The sequence below is a fragment of the Geotrypetes seraphini genome, chromosome 8 (assembly GCF_902459505.1).
Source record: "Geotrypetes seraphini chromosome 8, aGeoSer1.1, whole genome shotgun sequence".
Classification (NCBI taxonomy): Eukaryota; Metazoa; Chordata; class Amphibia; order Gymnophiona; family Dermophiidae; genus Geotrypetes; species Geotrypetes seraphini.
The window spans coordinates 164922253-164942263 of record NC_047091.1 but is presented as its reverse complement, the minus strand read 5'-3'; the positions used below and the strand labels follow the sequence as shown (position 1 = coordinate 164942263).

At 44.9% G+C, this 20011-nt stretch overlaps 1 protein-coding gene across 1 annotated transcript in view; it reads right to left on the bottom strand.

Annotated features, from left to right (window-relative positions):
- DAO (D-amino acid oxidase) overlaps positions 1-11018 on the bottom strand; it is a 57810-nt gene extending 46792 nt beyond the window's left edge. Inside the window, exon 1 of the mRNA XM_033953692.1 lies at positions 10891-11018. The gene's annotated coding sequence lies outside the window, so the exon portion shown is untranslated. The remainder of the gene's footprint in view (positions 1-10890) is intronic.
- Positions 11019-20011: the final 8993 nt, after the last annotated feature.

The following is a 20011-nucleotide window of genomic DNA, read 5'->3' as shown; positions in this document are numbered from 1 at the left end:
GCTCCGCTCAGCACATCATGTGACTTCTTGAGAGTTTTTATTTTAAGTTCGGTAAGCCATGTATGAGTACTTGTAACTACAGTGAAACTAAAGTAGATAGAATAGAATTGCTAATCAATGCGATGGATGTGCTTGTTTTTGAGTGCAAATTAACTCAAAACATGGCTCGATAGTCGACAAGCAAACATGACGTATTTCATCATCAATCGTTCTCTTTTTTTTTCCATTTAGCTTCTATCAGAGCTGAAAGTCCAAGTTCGCCAAGATAAGATGATCCAAATGCTAATAAAGCCTTGATTGCTTTGCTGCTCAAATTATGATAAATTACTCGCTGTTATTTTTCAAGGACCAATCACGTCAAAGAATGATGCTTGTCTGGGCGGTTGTATCCTCACACACACAGACGCTCTTAACATTGACAGACTCTTGCGTGCACGGCGTACATGTCATATATCCTAGTGTATACTTATGAAGGGAATTTTTAAAAATAAAGCAAAATTCTGAAATCTCTCGTGACACACCCAGAATCTCTTCGGGGCACACCGTTATGCCGGGGCGCACAGTTTGAGAGACACTCCTTTTAGAGGAAAGGCGGGAGAGGGGAGATATGATAGAGATATTTCAATACCTCGCATTACACTGGAAACTGCCGTTTTCCTTCAGTTTGTGGGTAATCAACAGTTTTCAGTGTAAAGGGGGGGTTCCCCCCACACCCCCCCCTCAGAGCAGTAACGGGAACTGTTTGAAGGCTGGGCACATAAGTCCTGCACGTGAATGTCGGCGTGGCAATGTCCCGCGCGATTTTGACGTGTCACCGGGTGCCTCTCGCCCTCATCTGGCGTTCAGTGATCACCACACGATGTGGTTTAATATTAAGACGGGTGTAGAGAGGGCTCATTTGAAAAAAAAGGTTCTAGACTTTAAAACAGCTGCCTTTGTCTGGATGGGAACATCTAGAAGAAGTAGGAAAGCAGTGGGTAAAGCCGAATAAGACTTTATCTTACTACTTAGGAGATCACCCGGCGTTGCCTGGATATTTATTTATCCCAGTGGCCCTCTGTATGGGGCTGAACTTGTACTTAAACGGCATCGTGAGTGTCAGTATTCATTTCAGTGAGGCTGAAAACTATGGGTTAGGCACTGATATCTATCGTTTTCGAGAATTTTTACATGTCACCCCCTTCCCACCCCTACAATATTTTCCCCCAGATAGAAGTCATATGTGTACCAAGTTTGGTTGAAATCTCTCCATGCGTTCCAGAGTTAGGCTGGAACATCATCTCAGCGAGGCCTAAAACTATGGGTTAGACACTAATATCTGTCATTTTCGATAATTTTTACATGTTACCTCCTTCCCACCCCCACAGTATTTTTCCCCGGATAGTAAGTGATATGTATACCAAGTTTGGCTGAAATCTGTCCATGCGTTTCAGAGGGTTCACAGTCATTTGCGCGCGGGACAGGGACATTCATTTCAACAAGGCTGAAAACTATGGGTTAAACACTATCCCCCTCTTCTACGAAACTGTGCTAGCAGTTTGTAGCGCAGAGAGCCACGCTGAATGGCCCGCGCTGCTCCCGACGCTCATAGGAACTCTTTGAGCGTTGGGAGCAGCACGGGCCATTCAGCGCGACTCTCTGTGCTACAAACTCGTAGATTTGTAGAAGAGGGGGTATCTGTCATTTTCGAATATTTTTACATGTCACTCCCTTCCCACCCTCACAGTATTTTTCCTCAGATAGTAAGTCATATGTATACCAAGTTTGTGTTTCAGAGTTATGCTGAGTATTCATCTCTGCGAGCCCAAAAAGTATGGATTAGACCAGTGTTTTTCAATCTTTTTACACCTATGGACCGGCAGAAATAAAAGAATTATTCTGTGGACCGGCATTGGTCCGTGGACCGGCGGTTGAAGAACACTGGGCTAGACCCCGCCCATCTCTACCCAATCTCCACCCAGACCCCACCCCCATAATAGTACTAATTGTACCTTGCACGTCCCATGCCTCATCTAGAAGCCTTCCCTCTGATGTTGCAACATCAGAGAGAAGGCTTCCGGTTCAGGCGCAGGATGCCCGTAGGAGCCACTGCCCGTGGCTTTGTGCACTGAATCAGTTAGGAAGAGGGAGCTGGCTCGAAGATAACGCCGCATCGATCGCACCGTGGACTGGCGGTTGAAGAACACTGTTTTGGGCCTGATGCACGTGCTGGCCCTGTGGACAGGCACTGGTCCATGGACCGATGGTTGAAGAACACTGGATTAGACAGTAACATCTGTCTTTTCGATAATTTTTACATGTCACCCCCTTCCCACCCCCACAGTATTTTTCCCCAGATAGTAAGTGATTTGTACACCAAGTTTGGCTGAAATCTGTCCATGCGGTTCAGAGTTATACTGGAACATACACACACACATAGATACATCCGATTTTTTATATATATATAGATTATGACCACATGCCAGCTGGTGCCCTACTCAGCAATCTGTGAACAAGGTCCTTTGGGTCTAGAGTTCGCCTTTTTGGTTGGAGATGCCAAACAAACCAATCTCTGGCCCTGCGCCCACACCCTCCTCTTGCTGCGTTGAGCAAACTATCGGTTGAGTCACGTCCCCGGGGGCTCATCCCACTCTGCTCTCTTTGCAGTAAAGCAAAATATTCTTCGTCCCATCTCTGGGAGAGTCAGTGGGAACCTGCTTCCCTTTCACAGAGCTCAACGTTTTACCGCCAAAACACAACGCACGGAAAAACGGCAACCCCCCTTCCCGGGTTACAGCCTAGAACAGGGATCTCAAAGTCCCTCCTTGAGGGCCGCAATCCAGTCGGGTTTTCAGGATTTCCCCAATGAATATGCATTGAAAGCAGTGCATGTACATAGATCTCATGCATATTCATTGCAGAAATCCTGAAAGCCCGAGTGGATTGCAGCCCTCAAGGACCGGAGTTGCCCATGTGTGGTTTAGGCCAGGGATCTCAAAGTCCCTCCTTGAGGGCCGCAATCCAGTCGGGTTTTCAGGATTTCCCCAATGAATATGCATTGAAAGCAGTGCATGCACATAGACCTCATGCATATTCATTGGGGAAATCCTGAAAACCCGACTGGATTGCGGCCCTCAAGGAGGGACTTTGAGACCCCTGGTCTAGAAGTTGTATAACTGCACCCCTTTACTAGGTAAAATGACCCTCACCCAGACTCCCTTTTACACCGGTCAGGCACACCGTAATCCTTGCCTAGGGTTCTGGGCTGCTTATTGTCTCTTACAAACTTAGAAAAAAAAACCTAATAGGGAAATGCCCCGCTTAAATGACTCTATCTCAAAAGTGTTCCAAGACAAAGATATATTTATATTTATTTATTTATATAGTGCTTATGTTATGTTAGTCAGGTTTTCTATTCCGCCTTTACCTATTCAGTTCAAGGTCGGATTACATTACAAGAGGTTGGGTCAGTTACCCAGGAAGTTACAATGGACAATTCTGGAGGCCGCATTATCAAAAAGATGTGCGGAGAGTTGAGTCGGTTCAGCGAATGGCCACCAGGATGGTCTCAGGTCTCAAGGATCTCCCGTATGAGGAACGACTTGGTAAGTTGCAGCTGTACTCACTCGAGGAACGCAGAGAGAGGGGAGACACGATCGAGACGTTCAAATATGTCACGGGCTGTATCGAGGTGGAAGAGGATCTCTTTTTCCTTAAAGGACCCACGGCAACAAGGGGGGCATCCGTTGAAAATCAGGGGAGGGAAATTTCATGGTGACACCAGAAAATATTTCTTCACCGAAAGGGTGGTTGACCGCTGGAATAATCTTCCACAACAGGTAATTGAGGCCAGCAGCGTGCCAGATTTTAAGAAAAGATGGGATTGGAATGTGGGATCTCTTCATGGAGGTAGTTAGGGGGTGGGCCATTAGTATGGGCAGACTAGATGGGCCGTGGCCCTTTTCTGCCGTCATTTTTTATGTTTCTACGACAGTTTGACATGGACATTCAATGGAGTTGCTAGGACTGGTAGATTAGTTCAGTTATTAATACAGGGGTCCTTTTATTAAGGTGCACTAACTGATTTAGTGCATGCTAAAGATGAGTGCACGCTACATGCTAAGACGTCCATTATATTCCTATGAGCATCTTAGCATTTAGCGCGTGCTAAATCGGTTAGCGCACCTTACTGAAAGGACCCCACGGTTTGGTCACAGTTGCAAATACAGCAGACTCTCAATATTTGCGGGGTTTAGGGGCAGAGCCGGCCCGTGAAAATTGAAATATCGCAGATAACTTTCAGGGCCGGCTCTGACCCACCCCCGCGTCCCGGACCTTCCCCAGACCTTACCTGGTGGCCCAGCGGCGACGCGGGGCAGGAGCGATCTTCCTACGCTCCTGCCCCGTGTCGAGCCGTCATCAAAATGGCAGCCATGAGTTCCCGTTGTAGTTTCGAGACTACAACGGGAACTCACAGCCACGGCGCAGGAGCGTAGGAAGATCGCTCCTGCCCCGCGTCGCCGCTGGGCCACCAGGTAAGGTGTGGGGGATGTCCGGGACAGCGTTTCTCAATGAAAAATCAAGGAGAGAAAAAAAATTGCGAATAACCGAATTCGCGATTGGGGAAACTGTGAATCGGGAGGGGGAGCTGTACATAGTTTCAAGTTTATGTTTATTAAAAACTGTGTATACCGCATAACAGCCTAAAAAGGATCCAAGCAGTTATAGTTCACATTCATTAAGAAAATAACTCCATTTAAAAATAGGTTCACAATTTAACTATACAGTGCTCCTCCGTGAATTCGCGGTCGGCGGTTCGCGGTATTTTCTGACCGCGAACCGCCGACCAGGAGAGGACAGTTGGAGAGGCAAGAGAGGGCAGCCGGAGCGCCGTCGAGTGAAGGAAATCACTCGCTGTATGCTCCGATCGCCTCTTCCTGTACTAAAGTCGGGCCTCACCAATCAGGAGCTACTTTGACACGCAGCTCCTGATTGGTAAGGACCGGCTTTAGTCCAGGAAGAGGCGGTTGGAGTATAGAGCGAGTGATTTCCTTCACTCGCCGGCGCTCGGCTGCTCTGTCCTGCCTCTCCCGCTGCCCTCTCCAATCTCCCCCACGTAAAACTGTATTCACGGTTTTTCAAGATTCGTGGGGGTTCGTGGAATGGAACCCCCGTGAATATCGAGGGAGTACTGTAATATATAATTGAAGGACGCATGCAAATTTTAAATGCGGTGCCATTTTCTGAGCAGATGGGATTTTTTCACAAGAGAGCAATGCACAGCATGAGAGGCAGTAGCATAGTAAGGGTGCGAGGTCCCGCCTCCTTCCCCACCCTCTCCTGCCATGCCCGCACCGCTTCCCTTCCCCCGTAGCTGTAACGTTCCTGGTGCGAGCAGCAACCCTGAAGCTGATATCACGCCAGCATTGGCTCGTCCTCCGATGTCACTTCCTAGGTGCAGGTCCAGGAAGTGACATTAGAGGAAGAGCCGATGCTGTTGTGACAGCAGGTTGGGGGGGTTGTTGCTCGCGCCGGGAACATTACAGAGGTATGGGGGGGAAGGGAAGTGGTGCACGTGCATGGCAGTAGGGGGCAGGGAAGGGGTTGGAGAGGCAGAGAAGAGGACGGATGCAGGGCAGGATGAATTCTTCGACGGTCCCTAGGCATAGAAGTACACTGGGCCCCCCATGCCCTGCTCCATTTATCTGTTTTCATATTTACTTCTTTATTTCCACTTGTATTTCTTTTTCTTTTTTTAATTCAAAACAAACAAAGATTAGCATACCAGTGCATAGTTTTTCTTCTATGCAACCCCCAAACATCTCTAAACAAATCCCCCTTCCTTTCCTTGTCACTTACTTAGCCAGGTCTTTAACTCCTGCCTTCATGGAAACAGGAAGTAGGCAGGACCCAGCAGAGAGGAAGGCCCAAAGCCGGCAACAGCAGTGAATTGTAAACGCTTTTGCTGCCCGAAGAAGTTAATGGCGCCAGGCCTTGGAGTACCCAGGGCAGATCGCTTCACCTCCCCCCCCCCCAGTAGCTAAAATGTTCCTTTTCAGAGGGGCCCCAACACAGCAGCCATTCTCACAAGCTATCGGCAGCTGCCCCGAAGTTTTCCCTCTGCTGTAACTTCCCGTTTCCGACAGGGCAGATCACCGCAGAGAGAAAGCTTCGGGGCAGCCACCGGCAGTTTGTGAGAACGGCTGCCGTGTCGGGGCCCCTCTGAAAAGGAACATTTAGCAGTTTAAGGGAGATAAAGAGAAGTTTGGACCGCGGGGGCCCCATGGATCTGTGGGCCCTGTTTCTCCTCCCCTAACACCAGCCCCGAGGCCCCCCCTGACAATTTCAGGCCCTAGGCACGTGCCTCCTGGGCCTACCCTTTAATCCTGCCCTGGACGGATGCCTGCGTCCTCATCAAGACGGTGCCTGGGGCCAACCACCCCACCGCCCCTCCCTTACTATGCCAGTGATGAGAGGGTTCCTGATGGAGGGTTGTCTCCGAAACAGCTCTGTAGAACCCAGTTGCTCCAAAGGATGAATAAGGTGGAGGTGTGTGTGGGGGATTATTCTATTATCTTATGTCCCTCTTTGTATTGATAAAAGTTTAATAAAAAGATTTAACAAGTCTGACTGTAAGGCCAGAGCTCTAGGTAAAGAATACTCATTGAGAGATTCTAAATGGATATCATTGTTGAAACAGAATTCTCAGGGAAGCGGAATGTGACTAACTCCAGCCCTGACTCCTGCGCTCTCTAAACTGAACTCCCACTGATGGCAGAATTTTGGCATCATTAAGGAAAAAAAGAAGAAGAAGAAAATAAATCATATTCATTGGGAATGCAAGCCGGCCTTCCTATAGCAAGTCTCGATTCCAGGATAAAGAAATGCTAGGATGGGCTGCCTTGGCTTTACCTTATACTATTAAGAAACAGTGCAGTTCATTCCAGATAGAAGTAAAGATATATATACAAAGGAGCGAGAAACATAACCTAATGCCTTTATTCCCTTAGTTAAAGGAGAAGAAAGTTTAAACACACAGCCCTCCTGCCATTGCACACACCAGCCACTGCCACAAGGTCAGGGCCTTAATCCAGAGCAGAGCACCCCTCCTCTGGCTGGAGCACTCCCCACCCTCCTCCAGGCAATGGGAAGGGGTGTGGATCAGTCACGGGATTGCAGGATGCCTGCGCATGGCCATAGACTCTGCTTAGGGATACCAGACATCTGGATTCCCCCACACATGTCCTCCTTTTGAGGACATGTCCAGGGGTCCGGACAGCTTTTCAAAAGCTTTCCTTCGCGCAGGAGGGCATCTGTGCGTGCGCGGATACGACGCAATGACATTTTCTGTCCTGTTTTCCCCAAAGAGCTCAGAATGGGTTACAGGCTAAACAAAGTAATAAATAGCCTACTCTATAAGAGAGGGGTCATAGCAAATAAACTGGAAAAAAGAGACCTACTCTGAATTCTTAGAACTGTCTTGAACCTATGGGCTTTCAATTTTGCACTACTTTAATTAATACTAGTTAGAAGCACCAATGGATTCTGAAAATTTAATAAATAGCAGAGGGTGGCAGTCAGTTCATGGGAGCTTTTTTGACAAAAAGTCAGAAGTTCACCAGGGCTAGTCAAGCATACAGCACCCTAGAGTGCCTGCAAGGTTACCCACAAACATCATATAACGCCATCCTCTAGCTCAGGGGTCTCAAAGTCCCTCCTTGAGGGCCGCAATCCAGGTTTTCAGGATTTCCCCAATGAATATGCATGAGAATGTGCATGCACTGCTTTCAATGCATATTCATTGGGGAAATCCTGAAAACCCGACTGGATTGCAGCCCTCGAGGAGGGACTTTGAGATCCCTGCTCTAGCTCAATAAGCTTTTTATATAAATACAAATCAAATAAATATGAATTCAGAAGTGCAAAAATTGATAATAGTCATAATAAAGTGCCCAAAGAGTCAAATGCAAAATCACATCGTTCCAGAATTTCAAAAAGCACAGAAAAGTGCAAAAATCACTACTTGATGAGCCTTGTGAAAGCAGGAAATCGCATAGGTCCAATGAACTTAAACTACCATCTTCAAGGACTTATCTGAGAAGCCGCCAACGTCCGTCTAATAAGAGGATCAGTTGTCCGGGAGTGCCAACTGATCGCCCTACAGAGCCCCGTTTCGTATCCTTCATCAGGGGCAAACTCAGGGATGTCTCCCACCAAATGTTGAATCAAAGGCTGTTCCTCTCCAGCAAGGCTAAACATACGTGGAGGGGCATAATCGAAAGGGACGTCTAAGTCCGTTTACGTCCATCTTGAAAGTCGTCCAAAGTTAAAAAGAGCCTAAGACACATTTTCGAAAGATACGTCCAACTTTTTTTTTACTTTTGAAAATCATCTAATTATACGTCCTGCCGATCTGATCGTCCAAGCCACTAAATCATCCATCTTTATACCACATTTCCGTCCAAGTCCAAAACGCTTAGAACAAACCCTGTTGGACGTGGGAGGGGTCTGCAAAGTGATGGACTGCACACCCAGACATGCCACCTAAATAGTGGGGTACCTTACAGGGCACTGCTGTGAACTTCACAAAAAGGGTGCCATGGCTTCTCCTCACTACAGCTCCCTTATAGGTTACGGTGAGCCCCCCAAACCACCTCCAGAATCCCCTAGATCCACTTATCTACCACCCCAATAGCCCTTATGGCTGCAGGAGCCACTTATATGCCAGTAAAAAAGGCTTTTGGGGGTGTATAGGGGAGTACACATGTTTACGTATCAATGCAGTGATTACAGGGACATATGGGCATGGGTCCTCCTCTCTATGGGTCCCTAACCCACCCCCAAGATGACTTAAGCTGCCTCTGGGCTGGATGACTAGGCTTTCCTATGCCAGGCGGCCAGGTGATGATGGTCCAGAGGCTGAAATTTAAAGTTGTGAATAAAATTTTTATAGGGGTAGGGAGGGTTGGTGATCACTGGGGTAGTGTGTGGGGGTCTGTGTTATGTGTTTGCAGTGCTTATCTGGTGGGTTTAGGTGGGTTTTTGTGACTCAGACCATGTTTTACATGGTCTAAGTCACAACGTCCAAGTTCCGTCTAGGCTCTGTTGTTAAACTTTCGGTTATACATGCTGTACGACTAAGTCTAAGCCAGCCCATGTCCCGCCCAACTCCCGCCCTCGACACGCCTCCCGAAACGCCCCGTTTAGCTTTGGACATTGAGTGGCACTATGAAGGCCTAGGTCATTTAGAAATACGTCCAAAACCCGGTTTTATTATCGACGCTTGGACGTTTTTGAGAAATGTTCGTCTAAGTGCCGACTTAGGCCGGTTTTTGGACGTTTTTCTCTTTCGATTATGAGCCTCATAATATGCAGTTATGCCATAATAGCAGTACAAGTTTTTGATACTAACATTTGGAAGCTTTGCAGGTAGAATTCTTGAAGAGAAAAGCATTGTTGCAGTGTTTTTGGGGAATTAAATTTGCCCAATTTGGCGGAAATGAATGACTAGCAAGATGGCGAATGAGAAGTGGAAGAATAAGCCGAATATCGTCTCCATAGATAAAATAAGGGGAGCAAGGAAGATATTGAAAAGTGTAGGTCCTAGAACAGAGCCCTGGGGGAACATCAGATTGAAGAGCGTTTAAGAACTGGAGAAAATACCGGAGTAATGAACCACATAAGTGCGGTTGGACAAGTATGAAGGAAACCCTTGAAAGGGGGAGAGTGTGGCACAGTGGTTAAAGTTACAGCCTTGGCACCCTGAGATTGAGGGTTCAAACCGACTCTGCTCCTTGTGACCCTGGCCAAGTCACTTAATCCCCCCATTGCCCCAGGTTCATTGGATAGATTGTGAGCCCACGGGGAAAGGCAGGGAAAAATGCTTCAGTACCTGAATAAATGAATGTAAACTGTTCTGAGCTCTCCTGGGAGAACAGTATAGAAAGTTAAATAAATACGGTAAATAAAGGTGGATCCTTTAACCCAGTGGTCTCAAACTCGCAGCCCGCCAGGTACTATTTTGAGGCCCTCGCTATGTTTATCATAATCACAAAAGTAAAATAAAAGAGTTTCTTGATCATCTGTCTCTTTAGCTATAAATTAGAATATTATTATTAAAACTTAGCCAAAAGGAAAGATTTATAAACTATAAAGAGTTTTACCTCATGCAAAATTGTCATTTCTTTAATAAGACATGAACTATTTTTTCGGCGGCCCTCCAAATACCTACCCATCCAAAATGTGGCCCTGCAAGTTCCTGGAGGAAAAGTCCATAGTCTGTTACTGAGAAAGACATGGGGGAAGCCACTGCTTGCCCTGGATCGGTAGCATGGAATGTTGCTACTCTTTGGGGTTCCGGAATCTTGCTATTCTTTAGGATTCTGAATGGAATGTTGCTACTAGTACATGTTGGCCAGGTACTAGTGACCTGGATTGGCCACCATGAGAACGGACTACTGGGCTTAATGGACCCAGTATGGCTATTCTTATGTTCTTATGGTAGTAGCAGTAGTAAGAGTAGGAGAAACATAGCAAAATAGTTTAGTTTATCCTACACATTGACCTCAGTCCTTATCCTTTCTACTGGAGAAGCACAGAACCAGCACAGGTTGCAAAGGTCCCTTTATATCAGGGGTCTCAAAGTCCCTCCTTGAGGGCCGCAATCCAGTCAGGTTTTCAGGATTTCCCCAATGAATATGCATGAGATCTATTTGCATACAATGAAAGCAGTGCATGCATATTCATTGGGGAAATCCTGAAAACCCGACTGGATTGCGACCCTCGAGGGACTTTGACACCCCCTACTGTACATTAATGTATCCAGATACACTACAGTGATGCAAGAGAAAATCTCCTCAGCTGTGATTTATATTGCAGTCAAGCAGAGGGAAAAGAATCCCTTGAACTAACCTCTGAGGTGAGAAATCCTTAGAAAGCCGTGTATCTTTTGAGCGGTGAACGCTGGTGTTCCTTACGGAAGCTACTGTCTCCTACCTGACGCGAAAAGCGAGTAAGGGAAGCAGTTGCTGAGAACTGCGTTTCTTCTGATTGGAAGCGTTCAAGGTCAGATTATTTCAGTTATCACTTAATGGTTCAACTATTTTGTCAAAGGTCTCAGTAATAAGGCTTTTTTTTTTTTTTTGTGAGTCTGCCAGTTTCCTCCTGTCCCATTGTGCTTTCGGCTCCATTCCAGAGAAATGTTCCTACTCAACAATTTTATATTTCCCACCTCTAACTTACTTTATTTCAGGCATAACAGGAGCAGCCCTTGTCTAGGAACTGTGCGAAGCAGGGCTTCATCTGGAACCTGCCAATCACGGGCCCTAAATCCAGCCATTGTCACAGGGCCAGTCCTAAGGTCTTGTGTTTTATTACCCGACTAGTCGTTAAGCCCGTTACATTAACGGGTGCTAGAATTTATGTCTGTCTGTATTTTTCTTTCTGTCTCTTTCCTCTCTCCATTTCCCTGTGTAGCGCTGTCTCTGCTTTCTTCCTCAGTCTGCACTCTCAAGCTGTAACATTACTGCTTAGCTTTTTCTCCCTGCAAGCATCTCTGCTCTCTTTCTCATCCCCAGTCTCTTTGCTATTTTTCTCTTCTTGCAGGGGTCTCTGCTCTCCTTTCTCTATATGTTCCTGATTCCTGCAAACTTCTGTTTTCTCTGTATGCTCTTGATCCTGTGTTTCCTTGTAGGTGTCTTTTCCCTTTTTTTTTTTTTTAATTCCTTTTTCATGTATGGTTGATTTATTAAAAGTTTTTTTATTTTTCCTATTTGTTGCATGCCTGTCTCCTTGGCCGCTGTATGTTTCTAATTTTTTGCTTTGTGTGTTTGTTTGTGTTTTTTTGCTGATTGTCTACTTGGTCGCTGTCAGTCTGTCTGTCTCATTGGCTGCTGTATGTCTGTATGCCTTTTTTTCAGTCTAACTCCTTGGCCACTGTATGTCTGGAAGGTTTTTTTTCCTGAATTTATCCTTGGGCATTGTAATTTTTATTTTTTTCTGTTTGTCTCCTTGGCTGTTTGTATTTTTTTGCTGTCTCTCTGTCTGTCTACTTGGACGCTGTATGTAAGTATGTCTGTCTCCTTGGCTGCTGTATGTCTGTTTGTCATTTTTTTTCCTGTGTCCTCTGTGTTTTGTTATTTTTTCAATCTGTCTCTTTAGCCCCCGCCCCCCTGTCCTTCTGTGAGTGTCTGTGTCACTCTCTCTCCTTGTCCTCTGTGTTTTGTTATTTTTTCAATCTGTGTCTTTAGCCCCCTGTCCTTCTGTGACTGTCTGTGTGTCTCTCTCTACTTGTGCACTGTTGTTTGTTTGTTTTTTTCAATCTCTCTTTAGCTCCTGATCCCCTCTCACTGACCCTTGATCCCCTCTCACTGACCCTTGTGCGACTGCATGTAATTCCGGTTAGGTTTCCATGGCAACCCTGCTCGCGGGTCTGTGAGTGTAGGGCCGTTTTGTCGGGTCTGGCGGCGCCGGGTTGGGAAGAGTCCTGGCTCCTTTTTTGGTTTGGGCCCGTGCAGAGGGGCTCAACAGCGCACAACCACCTTTCCTTCCCTCCCTCCATCAGGTGCAGTGCAGCTCCACCAATGTTAAAAGCAGCCGCGTCGAAATCGGAGCCCTGCCACTGCCGTAGCACTTTCCCCTCTGCCTTGGTCCCACCCCTTCTCTGACATATGGGACCGCGGCAGAGGGAACTTGTTACGGTGGCGGCAGGGCTCCAATTTCAAAGCAGCTGCTTTTAACATAGGCGGAGCTGAACTGTACCTGATGGAGGAAGGGAAGGAACAGCGGGGCAAATTTGGTCAACGGCAGGAATTGTTTGGCGGATCAAGCACTGTGAAACCGTGAGGAAGGCCGCCGCAGCCTCGCAGCTAGGTAGGGGGACAACAATGGCGCTTATGCTCAAGCCCCCGCCGCAGCTCCTCTCTCGATCCTGGTGCGGTTCGAGAGAGGATTCGTGGCGGCGGCTTGAGCATAAGCGCGATTGTTGTCCAAGTTGCCGAGTTTGGTGACGTAAACCCGCGCATGCGCACTAAAAAAAAAACGGGACGGATCAGGGAACACGTTTTTTTTAGTGCGCATGCGCGGCCTAGCATTTTATTATATTAGATGAGCCAATGCATTGTTATATTTCAATGTGTTTTCTTTTCTTTTCTTAAATGCATCTAGCATGGATAGCTGGAGGTTTATAGTCCGGTTGATTTTCAATTTGAAAAAATTAGATCATGTAACAAAATATTACCGAACGTTGCACTGGCTTCCAGTTGAGGCAAGAATATTATTCGAGCGAGGTTGTATTTAAGACATTGTTTGACCTTATACCTGATTATCCCCCTCTTTTACTAAACCGCGATAGCGGTTATTAGCGCAAGGAGCCGCGCTGAATGCTCTGCGTTCCTATGAGCGTCAGGAGCAGCGCGGCTTCCTGCGCTAATAACCGCTATCGCGGTTTAGTAAAAGAGGGGCTATATTATTGATCACTTTAGGGCTCCTTTTACTAAGCCGCTGAACGACCAAAGCTAAACGGGGCGTTTCAGGAGGATTGTCGAGGGCGGGAGTTGGGCCGGCTTAGACTTAAAATCATACAACCCAGCGGTATATATCACAATCACAAAAGTAGTGTAGAATACCACTTATAGAGAACAATACACATCAGTATTGTTAAGCCTTTATAGTTTAGGACTTACTATACGGCCTCAGAGATGGAGCCTACGCACAGCAATGCAATCACAAGCTGAGACGATCCGCGTAGTTAAGATACTCCTGCTCCAATCATTGGCCACTAAATCTTTTTTTTGTGCTATTTTTTTGATAAATCTAGTGTTTAACTTAAAACTAGTATAAACCCTTCACCAATCAATACTGAAGATATAATACTTTTTCAAAAAATCTTCATCAAATACTGTGTATATTGTCCAGATTTGAAAAACTAGAGCACAAAAACTTATCTTTTTGTTTCACTGTAGGAGTCTTTTTTTATATATAAAACCTCAGTTCATGTCCGTCTGCCAACGCGGCCAGCGTTTCGCGGGAATTCCATACATCCGCTGCGTCAGGGCCACCGGGACATTAACAAACACACCCACACTAAAAATAAAAGTTAAGACATTCACATTCAACTGTTTTCCTAATAGTTGAATTGATAGTTGTTAGCAGTTGTTAATATGTCCGCCTTATCCTTCTTGGATCTATTGTTGAGGACTTGAGCTGAATTTAAGCTAAACATTTATTTGATTATTATGTATTTTACCTTTGAGTATTATTTTCTTGCTTTTCTTCAACTTTCTGTACAAGTGGATACTTGATTTATAACATGTAAAAATTTGATAAATAAAAAAAAAAAAAAAAAAAGATTCACATTCAGAAACCAAATAACACAGAAATTTTAAAAATTTAAATAGTACAACACTCACATCAGTGCATTCGGTCACAGCTTTTCAAACAGTGCCAAGATGGCAGCAACATCTTTTTTATAACCTGTTTAACGTAATAACGTACTGACGTAAAAACGTAACCGAAACGTGACTAATACATGCTTCACACTTCAAAGAATCGCCGTTAGTAAAAGTGTTGCCATTCAAAGGACCTATTAAGACCCTTAGGCCACAGAGTATCTAACCTATTAATCCAGCGCTGTTCTCGTAGCGCCTAAAATCCCCCCCTCTACTTCCCGGAATAACCACTTCCAAAATCAGAGCTTTCAAAGACCAAAACTCATGATCATTTTCTATACAATGTTTGGCCAAAGGTGTCCCAATTACTTTATTTTTGATGTTGCTTTTATGTTCGGTAAGCCTTATAGTAAATTTCCTAGAGGTCTGCCCCACATAAATTAGATCGCAAGGACATTTTATGATATACACGACCCCACAGGTTTTGCAATCAGAAGTATGTCTCAGAATATATTCACGCTTATCCTTAGGATTGCAAAACCTGTCAGTGCATACCATAAGCTTACACATTTGACAAGCCCCACACATTCTGTGTCCTAACTGTATGGCAGCATCACTAGATTTACCACTAGGTAACTGAGAGGGGCACAGAATCTCTTTGAGATTCCGAGTTTGCCGAAAGGCTATTCTCAGCTGGTAAGCTTTAAAAATTCCCGAGGTTTGCAGAATCCCCCAATGCCTCTTTAAAGAACGAACCACCTGATGACATTGACTAGAATATGTCACCACACATGTAATGTACTGTTCTCCTAATTTCTGAGGCTCAGATTTTTTAGGGGCAAGCAATGTATCCCTATGACTGTAGCATGCTCTTTTATAGGCCGCAGAAACAACCTTAGAGGGATAACCCCAAGCCAAGAATTTTTGTTCTTAAACAAGGTTGTTTCTGTGGCCTATAAAAGAGCATGCTACAGTCATAGGGATACATTGCTTGCCCCTAAAAAATCTGAGCCTCAGAAATTAGGAGAACAGTACATTACATGTGTGGTGACATATTCTAGTCAATGTCATCAGGTGGTTCGTTCTTTAAAGAGGCATTGGGGGATTCTGCAAACCTCGGGAATTTTTAAGGCTTACCAGCTGAGAATAGCCTTTCGGCAAACTCGGAATCTCAAAGAGATTCTGTGCCCCTCTCAGTTACCTAGTGGTAAATCTAGTGATGCTGCCATACAGTTAGGACACAGAATGTGTGGGGCTTGTCAAATGTGTAAGCTTATGGTATGCACTGACAGGTTTTGCAATCCTAAGGATAAGCGTGAATATATTCTGAGACATACTTCTGATTGCAAAACCTGTGGGGTCGTGTATATCATAAAATGTCCTTGCGATCTAATTTATGTGGGGCAGACCTCTAGGAAATTTACTATAAGGCTTACCGAACATAAAAGCAACATCAAAAATAAAGTAATTGGGACACCTTTGGCCAAACATTGTATAGAAAATGATCATGAGTTTTGGTCTTTGAAAGCTCTGATTTTGGAAGTGGTTATTCCGGGAAGTAGAGGGGGGGATTTTAGGCGCTACGAGAACAGCGCTGGATTAATAGGTTAGATACTCTGTGGCCTAAGGGTCTTAATAGGTCCTTTGAATGGCAACACTTTTACTAACGGCGATTCTTTGAAGTGTGAAGCATGTATTAGTCACGTTTCGGTTACGTTTTTACGTCAGTACGTTATTACGTTAAACGGGTTATAAAAAAGATGTTGCTGCCATCTTGGCACTGTTTGAAAAGCTGTGACCGAATGCACTGATGTGAGTGTTGTACTATTTAAATTTTTAAAATTTTTGTGTTATTTGGTTTCTGAATGTGAATGTCTTTTTTTTTTTTTTTTTTTATTTATCAAATTTTTACATGTTATAAATCAAGTATCCACTTGTACAGAAAGTTGAAGAAAAGCAAGAAAATAATACTCAAAGGTAAAATACATAATAATCAAATAAAATAAAATAAATGTTTAGCTTAAATTCAGCTCAAGTCCTCAACAATAGATCCAAGAAGGATAAGGCGGACATATTAACAACTGCTAACAACTATCAATTCAACTATTAGGAAAACAGTTGAATGTGAATGTCTTAACTTTTATTTTTAGTGTGGGTGTGTTTGTTAATGTCCCGGCGGCCCTGACGCAGCGGATGTATGGAATTCCCGCGAAACGCTGGCCACGTTGGCAGACGGACATGAACTGAGGTTTTATATATAAAAAAAGACTCCTACAGTGAAGACTACTAAACAAGATAAGTTTTTCTGGTCTAGTTTTTCAAATCTGGACAATATACACATGATGAAGATTTTTTGAAAAAGTATTATATCTTCAGTATTGATTGGTGAAGGGTTTATACTAGTTTTAAGTTAAACACTAGATTTATCAAAAAAATAGCACAAAAAAAAGATTTAGTGGCCAATGATTGGAGCAGGAGTATCTTAACTACGCGGATCGTCCCGGCTTAGACTTAGTCATACAGCATGTATAACCGAAAGTTATACAGCCCAGCATAGACGAAACTTGGACGTTGTGACTTAAACCATTTAAAACATGGTCTAAGTCACAAAAACCCACCTAAAGTCACCAGATAAGCATTGCAAACACATAATACAGACCCCCACACACTACCCCAGTGATCACCACCTCCCCCAAACCCATAAAAATCATAATCACACCTTTAAAATACAGCCTCCAGACCATCATCACCTGGCAGCCTGGCATAGGAAAGCCTAGTCATCTAGCACAGAGGCGGCTTAAACCGTTTTGGGGGTGAGTTAGGGAACCATGGAGAGGAGGACCCCCTTATACACCCCCAAAACCCTTTTGTTCTGGCATATAAGTGGCTCCTGCAGCCATAAGGGCTATTGGGGTGGTAGATAAGTGGGTCTAGGGGATTCTGGAGGTGGTTTGTGGGGCTCACCATGACCTATAAGGGAGCTGTAGTGAGATGATGACATGGCACCTTTTTTGTGAAGTTCACAGCAGTGCCCTGTAAGGTACCCCACTATTTAGGTGCCATGTCTGGGCGTTCAATCCATCACTTTGCAGACCCCTTCCATGCATATTTATTGGAGAAAACCTGACTGGATTTCGGCCCTCGAGGACTGGCGTTGCCCACCCCTGGGCTAGATTCACTAACCTCCTTTCCATGTCCGATCCGTGCCTGATTGCATGCAGGCTGACGAATTCACTAAAGGCCTGCATGTAAATGGGGGCGATCGTTGGCATGCCCCCCCCAACCGCACGGATCACTGGGAAGCGATCCTTGTGCATGTGCAGACCATCTTCCTAGACTGTAGATGGTCTGCGCATGTGTTGGTGGTCCTTCGTGCCCATTTTTTTCTTTTTTAAACTATTTTTTTAACTTCACGAGCCCGTGGTTTTAACAACCAAGAAGAGAATGATGTGGAGCCATGAAACTTACAAGTTATCCCACACTTTTCATTCCATTTCATATAGTACTTGAAACAAAAAGTGAGCCCTCCAAACCCCACCTACAACCTACTGGACCCAACTGTACACTATGCCAGTAGTCCTTATGCCTGCAAGTGGCATCTACACAGTATATTTATTCAATTTTTTTTAAATTCTGTCCTCCCCAAAGAGCCTAAAACAGGTTCAAATACACAGTGTAACTACAACAGCAGGGTAGTATACACATGTAAATGCATTGGGATTTGGGTAGATTCTGGAAGGCTCACATATGGGTGGAATATGGGCCTAAATCCCCATCTCTGTAGTCCAGCTCACCTTCCATTAGGCTATTCTAGGAACCTGCTTGCTGCTCTGCTATCATACAGGCACATCTTTGGGGGTGGGAGGGGGGTCAGTGACCACTGGTGGAGTGTGTGTGTGTGTGGGGGGATTATGCCTTCATCCCTCCAGTGGTCAGTTTGGGCACCTTTTTTGCATGTGTTTATTATTAAACAGGTCTAGACCCATATGTCCAAATTGTGCTCTGGATATTTTCTAAAATATTTGATTATTGCAGAAAAAAGTCCAAATCATAAGCCTGCCTTAGTCCCGCCCATACCACACCCTCTTGAGATTTAGACACACTCCAGACAACCGCCATAGGAATCTGTCTACAAAATAGGTTTTGAAAATAGCAAATTGGAAGGCTTTGGTGAGAAAAATGTTACTCTGCTCTTTTAGTGTGGAGGCGTGGCCTAGTGGTTAGAGCAGCTACCGCACCACCCTATGGTTGTAAGATACTTAACAATTCATCATCCCAGGTACAAAATACCTGTTAAAAAATATATATAAAAGTAATATATCAAGTCCTCAGGGCAGGATTAACCAATAGGCCTAGTAGGCACGTGCCTAGGGCCCAAAATGGTCAGGGGGGCCCAATGAAGAAGGGCATCAACATTGTTTTTTCAAACGGCGAAGGGCCCCTCCAGTATCGATCCGCAATGCGCCCCCCCCCCCCGATCGGCAACACGGGCCCTCCCTGATCAGCAATGCGCCCCCCCCCCCATCGACGGAAAGTAAGACAAGCAAGCAACGCGGGTAAGAAAGGCAATGGGAACTGTAATTTTGCAAGCGCTGCTGTTTGCCCAAAGCTTCCCTCTGATGCAGCTTCCTGTTTCCGCCTGGGCGCATGGTGGGGTGGGGCGGGGCAGGGGGCCCAGTGTACTTGTGTGCTTAGGGGGCCCTCGACGAATTAATCCTGCCCTGCAAATCCCATACCCTTTTGGACATTTTTCTTTTTGAAAATGAGCCTATAGTGTAACATGAGAGGTCACTCAGTACATAAGCCAGGACTTTGTCCTATGAGCAAGTTTCTGGGGAGAATGCAGAGCCCATGTTTGTCAGGTTCTGAAAAGATTTCACTGGTAGCTCTTGGCTGAGTACTGTTACTGCAAAAACAGGGTGTGTTGAGAGGGGACTATAAAACATGAGGAAAAATCTCTCTGTTGTTATGATATCTTAATGAAGGCTCATGATGCAATAATAACCCAACAGAGACCTGTTCTGACTGAGCTGGTGGAGGTTCTCACGGAAAGGAAGAAACCACCTGGACAAAACAAAAAAACAGAGGGGTGTTGTCTTCAAAGATTTAAGATTTTTTTTTTTCCTTCGGATTTCATCATATTTTGGGGGCATTTTGAAACAGTTGATGAAATCTAGTCTTAACGTATAAATGAGAAAATAATTGGTTTTCGTTTTAATTATGCAAACATGCGACTTTATCTCCTGCAAACTCAGCACCATTGTTCTAAAAATCTTTCCTAGTTGCGTCGACCTGTTTTGCCCAGCAGATGTCACTGCTTAACAAAGCATGAAGCCTTCTACTTCCTGTTTTCCATAATAATAATACAGTAATAATAATAATAATGTGCATTCTCAAAGATCAAAAGCCTAAGTTAATTGGCCAGACAGTGGAAGACATTTGGATAAATCTTTGCCAAAATAAATAAGGCCACCTGTTCAGCCTTGAAACCTTTAGGAACATCCTTGAAAGAAAACCGCAAACATTCTCTAAAAAAAAACAACAAAACAGCACAGAATTCTCCATTGTAGACGGATTTTATTTTACTTTTTAACAATTAGGATGCATTATTTCGGGGAGGGGAAGGGGGGGAGAGATTTGCCATC